The sequence below is a fragment of the Crocuta crocuta genome, unplaced genomic scaffold (assembly GCF_008692635.1).
Source record: "Crocuta crocuta isolate KB4526 unplaced genomic scaffold, BGI_CrCroc_1.0 scaffold546, whole genome shotgun sequence".
NCBI classification, from domain to species: domain Eukaryota; kingdom Metazoa; phylum Chordata; class Mammalia; order Carnivora; family Hyaenidae; genus Crocuta; species Crocuta crocuta.
Window position 1 is genome coordinate 2568445 of NW_027527441.1, and position 10879 is coordinate 2579323.

Below are 10879 nucleotides of genomic sequence, written 5' to 3' on the forward strand. Positions count from 1 at the left end.
GGGAGTGGGAGTGGGAGAGAAGGGCAGAGGAAGAGGGAGAGAGAGACTCTTAATTCCATGACCCTGAGATCATGACCTGAGTTGAAATCAAGAATCAGATGCTCAACTGACTGAGTCCCAGGTTCCCCTATCCAACTATTTTAAATTATTATTATAGTATTTAATTTTTTATTACTTTTACCTTTATTGCATTGCTTATGATTTCTCACATATGAATTCCCTAAATTATTCCAAATTATATCTAAAATAATCTTTCTTTGGTTGTATGTTATACAACCAAATTATATATATATATGTATACACACACATACACACACACAAATAAAACGTGTGTGTATATATGTGTGTGTGTGATTCAAGGTCACATAGAGCCATATCTAGAACTTGAAACCAGGATTTATAACTTTGAGTCCACCAAATGATTTCATTTTATTATACAGGCAGTCCTCAACTTACAATGGTTCCTCACCTTACATTCTTTTTAACTTTACAGTGGTGGGAAAGCAATATGCATTCAGTAGAAACTGTACTTGGAAGTTTGAATTTGCATCTTTTCCTGGGCTAGCGATATGCAAGATGTCTCTCTGGTGATGCTGGATAGGGGCTACCTCAGGTCCCAGTCAGCTATGTGATCATGTGGGTAAACAGCCAATAGTTTTACAACAATTCTACACTCATACAACCTTCTGTTTTTCACTTTCAGTACAGTGGTCAATACATTACATAAGATAAATTTAACACTTTGTTATAAAATGTACTTTGTGGTAGATGGTTTCACCCCTCTGTAGGCTAATGGAAGTGTTCTGAGCACGTTTAAGATAGGCTAGACTAAATTATGGTCTCTGGTAGATTAGGCGTATTAAATACATTTTTGGCTTATGATAGATATCTTTACCTTATGGGGTTTATTACGATGTAACCCCACTGAAGTTGAAGAAGATCTGTACTTCAGTCTCCAATTTATAGAGAAGATAAAAGGCCCATGAGTCAACACTTTGATCATTACTATCTCTAGTTTAAATTTTCTTAAAGTTTATTTTTGAGAGAGACAGAGACAACACACTTCGGGGAGGGGCAAAGAGAGAGGGAGAGAGGGAATCCCAAGCAGGCTCCACGCCATCCACACAGAGCCCCATGTGGGGCTTGAACTCATGAAACTATGAGATTGTGATCTGAGCGGAAACCAAGAGTCAAATGCTTAACTGACTGAGTCACTCAGGAGCCCCTATTATCATCTCTACTTTAAATTCCAGTAGTGGGTAGTAAATATCTCAAAAAAAATTCTTAAATTAGAGCCATAAAGACATCAGACATTCAGGTCTTTTTTAATTACGTCTGCCACTTCTTCCAAATTTTTCTTTTAGCATTATTTACTCATCAGATTGACTCAGGGATTTATTATGATCATTCTGGAATTTGAGGAGTTGGAAAGAGGCATAGCTACATCCACAGATAGATCATTTGGTCAATAGATATGATGGAAGGCTGAAGTTTCTAGAAATTATAAAACTATGGAGATCAACCCCATATCATTTACCTCTTTTCCTCTATATCTGATAAAGATTATGCAGTGGGAGAACAGCAGGAAAAAAAAAACCCAATAGTACCTGTCAGTACAAAAATTGGACTTTGAAACAGAAATACAACTGCAAAACAACATAAGGAGAGGGTTGATCTGGGTGGGTATGACAAGCTTTGACCCATGATGATGACACCAGTATCTTTATGCCAATTCCCAGGGTGGACAGCTGTTTCTCATTATTGCTGCCGAGTAGGAGTCCCACAGAGATTGGAAACTCCAAATGTGGTGTTCATAAAGAAACAAACCAAAGCTCAAATAGACTCAGAAAGGAATTAGCTATTCAGTAAAAAACGCCAAAAAGGCAGAACCACCTGGTGCAGGAAAAACTACCCTACAAGGGACTGTCAACATTACAAATAGCAAGAAGAACAGATAGTCTTCCCAGGGTAGAATGAGGAGAGATGTTTTACTGTGGCCTGATAAGGTGAGTAATATGGAAGGATTGCTTCCAGGCAGCTGCTGCCCATTAGGGAAGGTGGTGAGAGACTCCACGGAGAGCCCTTCAGACGAAGATATGTGAAAGTATGCACACACCAGAACCTCTATTGAAGATATTAGATTGATCATGCTCCAAGTTTTATTGTGGCTAGAATGTTTTCTGGGCAAAGGGAAAAAGTCCAGGCTTGGATTGTCCATATGTCTTAAACACTTAATGAAAAATTATATTATATTAATTCCTTATATCCTCTGTTACTTGTCCAAGAGACTAAATATGATTCACATTGTCTTTACAGGCCTCTACTGATTGAAATAGACATTTCTTAGCTTTACTTTTTCCTTTTAATTTCCTAATTTTATTTTTTGAATTTCACTGTTAAACTTACTGAACATAGAACCAACACTTAATGACTGTTTGCTGTGTGCCAGACCTTATCTAAATGTTTTGTCTCTTGCAATCCTCGTTACAAACCTGTAAACGAAATGATTATAAAAATCACATTCTACAAATGAGGAAGTTGCTTTGCTTAAGTATACACAGCTAGTAAATGGCAGAACCAGAAACTTTATTATATTTCTCAGGCCAAAGTTCATGCTGTTTTCCTTAGAAGACATATTAAGGATCCCTGACATTGGGTTTTAGCTTGGCTGATTTCCTCCTCTTCCTCTTAAAGTTAGCATGTTAACATAGCAGCTTCTTCAACTGTCCTCTACTTTATACTCTTGGAGGTAACATTGGAGCCCTGGTCACTGTGTTCCTTATAATCTTGGGTATGTCAGTTTACTTTAGTTTTTCCAGTGGTAAAATGATAGGATTGGACTAAATGACTTCACAGATCTCTTGTAGCTTTGATGAATCTCCAGCCAAGGACCAGGACCAGATGGGCCATCCTCTTGGCCACACTGCTCACTGGGGTAGCTAGGAAGCCAGTATTTTCCCTTGCTAGTTAACAGTCCCCTTCACTTCTTCCTTCACTGTAGGCAACTCTTTTTTTTTTTTTTTTTAAAGGTAAAAGTGGGGAAACTTCCATGTTTGGCATACATACTCAGAAAGCCAGGTATGATGGCGAATATCAGCTTCCCATTCATCATGTCGAATTATCAGTAAGTTCACCCCCTGCAATCATCAGGAAGGTTCCTAAGTCATTGTAGGAAGATTCATCCATTTTTCCAGAAAAAATAGTTTGCCTCTTTTTTGTGCTGGCTGTTTGTGTTTACCCAGAAGGCCATTGCTGAAAGGAATGGTATCATACCACTCTTGGAAGCATGGTTGCAAATGTAAACTTATGCCTCTACTTAGCCTTCCTGACTCAGTAGGTGTTTTTGTGACACTTGTGTCATCAAAGGAGCAAATGATAGGCAAGCATCGTAATTTCGTTTCCCCACTTCATGGAAGCAGTTCTTGCTTTTCTCTGTTGTGGATGATGAGGCACAACTTTCCTTCAGTATAAAATCCCTCTAAACCTCATGTGAGATGACCTATTTGCTCAGTCATTATTCAACATAGTTAAGTATCTATTTAAAGCATTTAAGGGCAAGTTACTTCTCTGATGATAATTTCCTTACCTATAAAGTGGCCCAAGGTAATATGACCTTTATAGCATCATTACATGAAGTAATTAAGAAAGTGTATGAAAACACCTCCCTTCTCTGTGTTAGACACTTGTCAGAAATTGTGCAGCATAAAATAAAAGATGACTTTATAAGGAAGTGGATTGGGTCTGCAAGAAGTTGCAGTCAGGTAAGAGATAAAGGGTACATGCATAAATTGCCCAAAGTTAAAGAAGAAAGAAGCATGCATGTAGGAAATACAGACACAATGCCATGGGAGTGTGGAGGATCAGAGAATACTTTTAGGATTACAAGACATAGTGTATTGCATGAGGGATTTGAACATACCTTTTAAGAATGAATGATTTAGACATATAAATATGGGGGAAAGACAACATCATTACTTCCTAAAGGTGTAACAAGAGAGTAGAACTAAGAAAGAGATGTGAAAGGAGAAGAATAAATGGTTTGGTTTGACTGGAGTGCATGGTATATGAGGGACAGAATGGGAAATGAGGTTGGAAACGCAGTTGTGACCAGATTGGAGATGGGTTTGAATACCAGTCTAAGGAGAAAGAGTTTAGGGTGATTTTAATAAGAATAGAGAGGCTGAGAGGTAAAGCAGATACATAATGGAAGAGAACAGAACGTTTGATGAGGGACATAGTAGATTTGAAGTGAATCAAGGGCCTTCATGTTGGATTGCTTGAGAGGACTTGGACCCGATGATACTGGAGGTGAGGTAACCTGACGGATGTAGTTCCCACGGCTGTACCTGACATCAAGCAGTTTCCAATATAATTCAGCAGAATAGAACGGCCCAATGAGATTTTTGTAAACACAGAACCTTAGCAATTCTATTGCTTATCTCAGTCCTTAGCCATTGAAGGGAATACAGGTGACATAGGAAGTGAGAGTAGATGGGAAGTTTAAGGTAAAACTTAAACTTATTGAAGCTTTCAATAAAAAGGAACAAGGATAGTCATACTGCATACATTTTGGATTCAATTTATATTGTGTTCTTGATAGTATGACGGGAAGGAAAACTTAATGAGCCTTCAAACAAAGGAAGTAAGTTATTAATAAGAACAAATAATAGAGCAAAGAATACACCTTGACTACAATAAGTACAAAGAGTAATTGCAAGGTAAAAAAAAATTACTGATAGGTGAAAGGCAGTAAAATCCAGAGGAAGAATTAGGTGCTAATAAGTTGCTACTGTTTATATTTTAATGTGGTATGTTGCCATTCACATCAAAGGATTTTCTGACTTAAGGATCAAAAGGAAATTTCTGGCAGCAAGAACTATTGAAAAAGAAAATTCAAGGGAAGCAGTGAAAACCCCATTATCACGTCAGTGGCCTTATCTGTAGTTTATTTTCTGCAGCTTGATTTTGTTGATGGAGACTGGTTACAAAGATGAGGAGCCATAAAGATAAGAGAAGTGATAGAAAGGGGAGCCTGTAAAAGTAGATGATACTGGCGACATCGCAAAATAATATCTTAATACCCTGTAACACTGAAAATATCAAATAAAAGACTCCGTGCCATCAAGCCTTAGGAAAATAACTCTGTGCAGTAATAGAGAATATTATTGCAAGTATCAAATTTTTTCATAGGCTTTGGGCACATTTACTAATATAATACAAGGCAGAAATCTCTGCCATTACTTCTTATATTTTCGTATCTAACAATAGAACAACTTCCTTGTAAAATATGAAGGTTTAGATAATTCACTTACAGTGAACGCTCCAGAAGGTCAGAAAATGAAGTCAACCTAACTCTTTTCTTGCCTGTCTGAAGTCAGGAGAACTGGCTGACACTGGCCTTTGTGACCATGTTGTGAGTAAATGATAGGAACCAAAGCTAGAGAGATCTTCAGAGGCCATAAAATAAACTTTTGACTTTATACTTTTGAAATAAATGGGCAGTTATGTGAGGTTTTGTGGAGATCAGTAGTAGGACCCGATCTGTATTTTATGAAGAACTATCTGGTAGGTAGAAAACAAGCTAGACTATGGAGGGATTTGAGTCAGGGAGAAAAGTTAAGAGTTCTTATAAAGCCTGATCTAAATAGTGACAGAGGTGATGGTCTGAGAGTTATTTTTGAAGTAGAATAATAGGGTCAGGGAAAAAAAGAAGGAAGACTCTGGAATGTATGATGTCATTGAGAGAAATAAAACAGGATAGAAGAAGCATGTTCGCAACGAAATAAATGCTTAAAAACATTTTTCTTCTTTTAAAAATGTTTATTTACTTAAAACGTTTTTTTAATATTTTTTATTTTTGAGAGAGAGAAAGAGACAGAGTGTGAGTGGGTGAGAGGCAGAAAGAGAGGGAGACATAGAATCTGAAGCAAGCTCAGATCTGTGCCGACAGCTCAGAGCCCGATGAGGGCATGAACTCATGAACCCGATATCATGTCAGACATTCAACCTGAGCTGAAGTCAGACATTCAACCAACTCAGCCACTCAGGTGCCCCCAAATTATTTGTTTATTTTTGAGAGACAGAGAGAGAGCAGGGGAGGGGCAGAGAGAGAGGGAGACAGAGGATCCAAAGCGGGCTCTGCACTGTCAGCACCAAGCCCAATGCGGGCTCAGACTCATTAACTGGGAGATCATGACCTGGGCTGAAGTCAGATGCCTAACTGACCGAGCCACCCAGAAAGTATTTTTTCAATGGAAACTTATTTCTTTTTTTTATGGAGAGTTTTTGACTGAATTTGAGGTAGAAGCTAAGGGAAAGTTAACTCATGGGGCCATCTGGTGAAGCTTTGGGTTGATTAACCAAGGGGGCCACATTGGCTCAGAAGGCCCTGGGACTGGAAAGGATATTGGAACTGAAAATCAGAGGGCAGGCCCAGTAGTGGTGGGCTGAGAAGGTAAGACAGAGGATATAAGGATAGGGGCAAAAGTGGAAATTCCAGAAGAATGTACATAGTACCATGCTTGACTCCCTGACATAAGATCCTGCAGCCTTTGTGGTTGAGATATATTAACTCCCACGTGTAGATTTATCTGTGCCCAACCTCAGAGATCAATGCAGGCTTTAAGCAGGGTAGGATTTAAAAAATTATTTAGACAGCAAGTCAGCCTCCCTACTTTTCCTACTCTGAGCAAGTAATTGGCTCCATCTCTCATCTTCTTTGCTCAAGGTTCTGACTTAGTTACTTGACTTGTGTTTAACATTATTTCAGATGTGAGTCCTTTTTATCCTTTAAGACCAGACAGGGCTTTGCATCTTGCTCCTGGACCCCAGTGGCCACAGGGGGACCTTGCTAGGTATCCTAGACATCCCTGTTACCATCTGCTGGACCATTTGCATACACACCCTATTGCATGTTGATTACCACTTGAGTTAACTTTCAGCTAAAGCTCTTATAATAAAGAGACCCCATGGGGTGCCTGGGTGGCTTAGTTGGTTAAGCGTCCGACTTTCGCTTAGGTCATGATCTCGCGGTTCGTGGGTTTGAGCCCCACGTCGGGCTCTGTGCTGACTGCCAGCTCAGAGCCTGGAGCCTGTTTCAGAGTCTACGTCTCCCTCTCTCTCTGACCCTCCTCTGCTCACGCTGTCTCTGTCTATCTCCTAGAAATAAAGAAAAATATTAAAAAAAAAAGAGACCCCAAAATATAGAGGCTTAAGCAAAACAGAACTTTATTTCTCTCTAAAATAACAGTCCAGGTGGAAAGGGTCCAGAATGGTGGGACAGCTCTTCTCTATGCACTCACTCAGGGATCTGTGCCTGTTCCATTTATATTAATTAATTGTGTTAATTAACCAACACCTTCTGGGTATAGCTCTTGACTGAAGAGTTGAAGCAACATCACTGTTATTTGACATTCCAGCCCACGTAAAGCAGAAAGAGCAGAAGTGGGGGCAAACAATTCCCTTTGAAGCAAGTAATACAGAATTTGCACATATAATTTTTGTTTCACATTCCACTGGAAAGAAATGGATTTAGTCATATTACCACAACTAGTCACAAGGGAGGCTATGAAAAGTATAGTTGAGCTGGGCCATGCTATGCTAAATTTCTACTATAGAAGGAGAAATGGGCTTTGAAGGATAATCAGCAGTCAGCCACACCAGCTCTGACATTGTTTGTTTGGGCTTATAAAACTCATTCTTTAATTAATCAATCATCAGTTAAGAACAACAATATTCATTTAAAAGAGTCATTCCAGGAATGTCATCTTATAAATACTACCTATTAAAATGAGCAAATTTCTTGCTCATTTTTTATTGATATATATTTATTTGGAGCTACTAGAGTCATTGTTTCAGATGTGAAGTTTCCAGCATAGTGAGTTTCTTTAGCAGTTATCGCTAAAATTGAACCCTAAGCACGGGAATGCTAACTTCATGACATATAAGCTGAGATTCCTCTCTCTCTGCTCGTGGCAGACATTGGTTGTGAATAATCATGCTGTTTTCCACGGAGCATGCGTGAAGCACAGCTCTCCAGGGAGTCACTGCTAACTAACAGGGGTTGGCAGGCGAGATTCAAAAAATTCGCCATCTCCAAGTACTTGGAGACCACTTAGATTTTAGAAACCATTATTGATTTGTTGTTGCTTACTTAAGACCCACCATAGATACAGATGCCTTTTTGTTTTACCTCTTTTGAATTTTAGACATTCCTTTGGCAAACAGGAGGGGGAAACCTATTTCTTTAACTAAGAGATACTCCAAATTCTCCAGAACCTCCTTGGCCAACTCAGTTTCTAGATATGACTAACTAGGGAAGATTAGGACAGTATTGGCAGACAAAACCCTCAGTAGGCTTGTTTTCCAGAGTTTTATCAGTAAGAATCAGCAATGTTAAGAACCTTTTATTCAGAAAGCCCTATGGACACATACGGCCAACAGTAATGGTTGAGTTTGTGTCAAAGAGAAGGAATCTCACAGATATTTGTGTTTGCAGGGCCTCTGGGTTCCCACAAAAATTCTCCCTCAAATTAACTGGAAGTCCTCAGCTAAGGTAAGAAATTGTGTATCCCATATTAAATTGGCCCCTTGAGGTTCTGTATAGGTGTGAAAAGAAGGGGAGAAGCCCTAAGAAAACAAAATGACAAAACAACACCCTGAGATACTCAACATACTAGCTTGCTGTGACTACATTGCCAGCCATGAGTTTCCAGCTTCTGAGATTTTTTGGAAAAAGGAATGAGCTTCATCTCTGAAATGAAGACCTTTCCCCTTTTATAGTGGAAGATAACATGGTTTTCCAACTTTCATACAAAAAAATTAACATCCTTCTATCCCCCCAGGTTTTCAACTCTTCTTGAGAAAATTTAGCCTCTGAATATTGCCAATCACTAGAGATTATTACATTAGGTTAGCAATCGTGTCAAAAAGAGATGGTTTGCTGATTTAAAAATGATTGTATAAAAATGGATAAGTTTTGATTATCTATGATTATAACATCACCTAAGGACTACCCTGATAGTTATTTTTTAACCTATGGAGGAGGTTACTTGAACATAAGGAGCTCTACGTGGGAGAACAGTTAGATGGGAGGTGAGCAGAGGTAGAACTAACTTTCAAGGTCATTTAGTTTAGGTACTTTCCAATTTTTTAGTCCCTACTATATGTAGGAATCATTGAAAGAAAAATTGAGTGTAAACTATCACCTCCTATCCATGCCCAGGCCATGTATGCATGGGAAAAACAAAGTGTAGAAAAGGACCGATAGTGTGCTACGACCGTTTGCAGAAATTCTCTCTGTCCAGATATACATATGGACTCATCATAAATCTATCCTTGGAAAGATAAACAAGAAACTGGCAACACTGGTGTCTTGAGAAGGAACCAAATGACCAGGGGTGACAAAAAGACTATTCATAGTAAACCTTGTACACACTGGGAATTTGTTATCATACAAATGTGGTATCTACTGAAAAAGCCAAAATGTCCATATATAGTTTTTCTGTTTTGCATGAGATTTTGCTCTATATATTAAAGAACACTGTGACTGACTATAAACTTCTAGATTGGCAGTTATTCTCACGCAGCAGGTGAGTGATTCCACTCTGTTGTTTTCTGGCCCTTGTTGTTGAGTTTGCTGTCAATCTAGCCATGCTTTTCTTTACCGGTTTTTATATTTTCTTTTCTTTTTTTTGTTTTTAAAATTAATTTACTTACTTTGAGAGACAGAGAGAATCCCAAGCAGGCTCCAAGAGCAGAGTCTGACCTGGGGCTTGAACCCATGAACCATGAGAATTATGACCTGAGCTGAAATCAAGGTCAGATGCTTAACCGACTGAACCACCCAACTGCCACTGGTTGTTATGCTTTCTCTTTATTCTTGATGTTACGCATTTTTACTGTGTGATCAGATGTGGATCTATTTTTTATTATATTTTAATTTTTTATTTCCTGCTTGATTCTTTTGATCACTATTCTGGAATGTTTTTTAGCAATTAATTCTTCAAACGTAGCCTACCATTCCTTCCATTCTCTGCTTCTGCAATTTCTGTTAAGCATTAGATATTGGGCTTTCCCTCTATCATTTGTGTCTCTTCTCAGTATTTTTTTCTCTTTACTTTCTATACTGCACTCTGGATAGGCATCTCAAAGGTATTTTCCAAATTCACCAATTAGCTCCTTTATGGAATCCAACCTAGCATTTATCCCATCTTTTGCAATTTAAAATTTTTAATGATTACTATAAGTTTGATGTTGAAGTTATTTAACTTATTGTCGAAATTAATAGATTCGCATGATTTTGTTTCATTTCTGTCTCTGTTTCAAAATGTTATGTTCTTTTCAAGGCGGCAGTTATGCTTTTATTTATTTCCTTAAACTTACTCAATGTACATATTTTAAACATTTTACTAAGTGATTCAATAAAATGAATCTCATATGAGTAAATTCCTATTTCCATTTTTAATTGCAATGGCTTCTTTAGCTGCAATCCTTCAAATGTTTTATAATATTTTTTTAGTGTTTATTTATTTATTTTGAGAGAGAGAGAAAGAGAGGTAGGGGCAGAGAGAAAGGGAGAGATAGCATCCCAAAAGGCTCTGTGCTGTCAGTGCAGAGCCTGTTGTAGGGCTCGATCTCATAAATTGTGAGATTATGACCTCAGCTGAAACCAGGAGTTGGACGCTTTACTAACTGAGCCACTCAGGTGCCCCAAAATATTTTATAATATTGAGTAGAAAGCTATATGCACACAGACACACAACTCTTCAAAGTCTGGTCTCTAAAATGAATAAAAGAAAAAAGATGCAGCAGAGGTACCATTTCAAGTTTCTCTTGCAAGGACTGATGGCTTGGTAGCAACCTTAAAAGTTACTACTGA